Genomic DNA, 4,961 nt, shown 5'->3' with positions numbered 1-4,961 from the left:
GTGTAATTGACAGTTGAGTCGAGCAAGTGAGACGTTCGTTGTGAATTATAGCGTTTGTTATAGCGTGACTGTGGAAATTAAGTGAATTGCAAAGTTGTATTGAGAAAGAATAAACCAGTTTTATTTAAGAAAGGACTTGTATCGGTAAAGTTTCTTCGGAAAGAATTTTTACAGAAAATTAAGTAACGACCAGAGACGTAACAGCATATATATTCAGAACAAGTTAACGTATGTACAACAAACTATTCAACACTATAGATATTGTTGCGTATCTGGTCGTTTGTTAATTTCCGGTATAAATTCTTCCCGAGGAACTTCAGCGATACAAGTCATTTCTTAAATAAAACTAGTTTATTCTTTCTCAATACAACTTTGCAATAAAGTTAATTTCCACAGTCACTTTAACTTAAACACACGCTGTTATTCCCAACGATTCACGCACTTTACTTATGGGGGCATTATAATGTGTCGGTCAATCCCACTATTCATTGATAAAAGAATAGCCCAAGAGTTAGCGGTGGGTGGCGATGACTAGCTGCCTTCCCTCTAGTCTTACACTGCTAAATTAGGGACGGCTAGCACAGATAGTCCTTGTGTAGCTTTCCGCGAAGTCCATAACAAACAAACAATATCATGGCACATACCCTAAGCTAAAAATACGAAACAATTCTCAAAGTAAAAAATAATAACACACTAAATTAATAAAAATAGTATTATATATATATATATATATATTAAACATTTGAACCAATATTGTTAATGAAACTAACATTAAAAATAAGATAGAATATAAGGTTTAGTGGAAGTATTAATGGATTGAGAAACGAGATACGTCGTTCTTAAATAAACTACAAAAGAGATGGGTGAAATTAGGAAAAAAAATAGGTTCACAATATTATAATAAATCATTATTTCATTGATCATCAGATGGATACCCTTGCTGTTATCGACATTGTTGGCCGTAATCCTATTAATATTTCATAAGGTTCAGCCAACCTAGGAGATTTAGCTTAGCTCTAAATTCATATACTAAACTAACAATTTCGTTGCAAGTTTACTTCCTGATTATAAATATTTTATAACAAGTTACAGCTTTTACAGTAATGAAGAATATTTTTAGAACAGGTACGACGTTCTGATCACTCGTGCGATCATTCTCAAGTACACAAGTTTTTAACGGTAAAGAAGGTTTTAGTATTTTAAATCAACATTCAACAATCTAACAAAGATATATAGATATGGGTCTGGTTATTTGTTAATGGTGGGATTGTTTGATTTTATTAATAAAGCTTCTCTGATTTTCCTTCTGTTAATGTAAATTTCATGTGTTACACTCTATTCAGAAAAACTGTGGTTGTTTTTGTTCATATGTTCATGGACTTGGGAAGGGTGTTTTTGGTGTTCTTTAACTTGATCTTAAGTTACGTCCTATTTCATCTATGTAAAACGACGAGCAATTATTACACTTTATTTTGTAAATGTTTTCTGGTGTGATGGGATAGTTATATGAATTTCTTAATATGTGTTTAATTTTCGTTCCAGGGATGAAAATGAATTTAGGCGTTATGTTAAAGTTATATTTATGTGCTAGTTTTTGACAAATTTCTAATAGAGGTATGCTAATATTTTCTGTATATGGGATAGTGCAAGTGATTAGGTTATCTTTGTTTTGTGGAATGTTTTTTGTTGTTTTTTTAGTTTGCTAAGTGTCTCTTGTCTGTTGTTTTTACACCCGTTAATAGTTTCTGTAACTACTTTAGTAGGGAACTGATTTACGTCAATACAAACATTGAGTCAAGTGCGCTACTTCTCCATTGGTGTTTTCTATGGTGCATATAGAGTATGCTAAATTTAGTAAGCTTTTTAGATGCTTAGCTTCTGGTGGATTACATGATTAGAAAACCAGTTTATGTAATTTTCGCCGTATGTGTCTTTACTTTGAATTTTAGTGGCGAAGCTTTGAGGGTTCGTATGATGTTAACGTTCACAAACTTTATCATGTGGTTATTTTCATTTTCAATTGTGAATTGTATGTCTTTATGTAGGTTGTTTATGTGTTGGGGGGGGGGGGATTTTGTTCATCTTGACACCTAAAGCCGCCCAAAACGTCATCCGCATATCTAAGCCAAAACGCAGGTTTAAAAATGGAAGTGATTATGGCATGTTGTCCTGCGTGATGTTAAGAAAAGAATGGTCAAAGTAACTGATAATGGATTTCCAATGGTAAGGAGTCCATGTAACTGAAGGAAGTACGAATCTCTGTATTGAAAGCAAATAAATGTGGTTAGTCATAACAGTTAGATTAGGTGTTCTTGTTTTATTTCATTCTTTTTTGGGGGGAGGGGGTTGTGAAATAATTTCTGCAATAAGTTGTAGTTCCTCGTGACAAGGTGTTTGAGGGAATAAGTTTACGACATCAAAGCTAGACATAATGACGTTACTGTCTAGACTATGTACGTGTTGTAGGAGGTGTGAAGCGTTTTTTTAATTGGGTGCTTATTTTAGAAATGTAAGGTTTCAAAGTGTTAAAGTATTTATCAAGGTTGTAGTTTAAGGAGTTATAAGAAGATATAATTAGGCGTAATGTTATTGAATTTTTACGAACTTTCGGTAAACCGTAGATATTTTGTGTTGTTGGTTGGTTTGTATGCAAAAAATTATAAAGATTACAAATAATAGGTTTTTCATATAATAATATTTTGAGTAGTTTGCTCAATGTTTTGTTGTATGTTGGGTTAAGATCAGTATTAGATTGATTAAATTTAGACGCATCATTCAATATATTTACCATTAAGGAATCGTATTCTTTGGTTGGTAGAATCCCTTTATGGACTCTTTAAATCATAATGTCTTCATTGTTTGAATTTGTTTCTAAAAAGTTTTAGGACTTTTCTTTCTGCTGATGTTACATTTTGTTTTATAGTCTTCTTTTTGTTTACTATTTTTGAAGTATTTTCAATAAATTCATCTAGGAAGTTTTTCAATGGACCTGCTTTTGGTTTGTTAAGAAAACTGCTCATTAAGTTGCTTTTACTTTTTGGAATGTTAGATACTTCCAGTGATTCTTCGTTCTCCTGCGGTGAATTAGACGGGGATTCTTCTTGTAGTCTTTGACTTGGGATTAGTTGCTGTCGATAGGAATTGTGATTTTATATTATTATTATTTTCCTGCAGAAGTCTTCAAAGCTGGTTTCCAAATCTGACACTGGAATAGTATGAGGAGGTACTGCGTAGTTAAGACATTTAAATTCAATGCTGTTGTTTGAGATTCACTGAGTTGAAAGTTCGCGAGGTTGATTATATTGTTCTTTACACTTTTAAGTTTTGTTTTTGGATTGTGCTGAAAGACGAAGTTTCTTAGATTTCTGTCTAAATGTCAATTGGTAGTTAAGCCTTTAAAGTACGTGTTTTCTCTATTAATGATGAAAGTAGGTTGTAATCTTTCGGGTAGTCACACGTGCAAGGTTGCTTCGTAGGTTAAGTTCATTTTTTTCAGAGAAATTTTAGTTATCTGTGTTTTTCCTCCATAGTTTGTTTTAAAAGTCTTATTTGTGTTTTTTCTATGATACTTTTGATATTTATGTTGAGCTGGAGGTTCAATGTTATTTTAGGATGGTTGAGGGTCAACTTTTCTCTTTTGCGTATTTTTAAAATTAAAATCACATTCTTCAATTTCAGTTACTTTTTTTGTGATAAAATAAATGTATTCTTTCGTACCTCTTCATAACATAGGCGGATCTCTGGTGAGTCTTATTGTTACGACAGCGGTAGTCACGTGACCCTGGTGACACGTCACGATATTCTAGAAGGATCGGGGAACATCACGAATAATCCAGTATGTGCTAGGCGCCCTCTATTCCTGTATATATAAGTGCGCCATAATGTGAGACAAAATAATCGGAATTTAATTGCAGACAGGCAGAGATAAAGACGGACAATTGAGTAAAGCGCGGTAGTGACCGTAAGTAAGTGCGTGAATCATTGTGAATTATAGCGTGTTTTAAAGTGACTGTGGAAATTAAGTGTATTGCAAAGTTGTATTGAGAAAGAATAAATTAGTTTTATTTAAGAAAGGGCTTGTATCTCTGAAGTTCCTCGGGAAATTAACAAACGAACACAGAGACGTAACAAATTGGCGTCAGAAGTGTGATAAAAAAAGAAGAAGAAGAAGATGGAAACGAGAAGCGGCAAATCAAACTACAGGTTAGCAGATTTGATGGAAGCAATACAAGAACAGCAAAAGAAACAAGAAGAACGAGAAAATAAACAAGAAAATAAATTACAGCTGTTGTTGGAGGAAAAGGAAAAGAAACAAGAAGATAAATTACAGCAGTTGTTGGAGGAAAAAGACAAGAAACAAGAAGAACGAGAAAAGAAACAAGAAGAGAAATTACAGCAGTGGCAACTGGAACAAGAAAGGAAACAGGAAGAAAATCTCCAACAGTTGCAGAAAAATCAGCAGCAACTACAAGAAAGTCAACAACAGTGGCAAGAAGTACAAATGGAAAATATTAGCAAATTTCAAAGTGAATTAGATACATTAAAGGATGATTTACTGTATTTTACACAATGAGAATATATTAGCCATCGACCTAATCAGCCTCAGGCAACGGGAAGCCCCTTCCAGACCCTGTAGCTAGACCCTAATGTAGACATCTTCAGTCCTGTTAGAAGGCACATCCCAGATATGAATGTCAGTAATAGGAGTGATCCAGTACGAAGGAAGCCACAGGAATTCGATGGGAAGACACCGTGGGAAGCATATAGAGCACAATTTGAGCTCCTGGCAGAAATGATTGGGTGGACAGAGGAGCAGAAAGCTGTATATCTGGCAACGAGCTTGAAGGGACAACCACTAGAAATACTTGGACAGTTGTCAGCAGACGACAGACACAACTATAGAGCACTGGTAGAGGCTCTAAAACTCAGGTACAAACCCAAAACCAGTCTGAAGTCTACAG

This window comes from Limulus polyphemus, unplaced genomic scaffold, assembly GCF_000517525.1.
Source record: "Limulus polyphemus unplaced genomic scaffold, Limulus_polyphemus-2.1.2 Scaffold2104, whole genome shotgun sequence".
Taxonomy (NCBI): Eukaryota; Metazoa; Arthropoda; class Merostomata; order Xiphosura; family Limulidae; genus Limulus; species Limulus polyphemus.
This window is presented reverse-complemented; position numbering follows the sequence as displayed.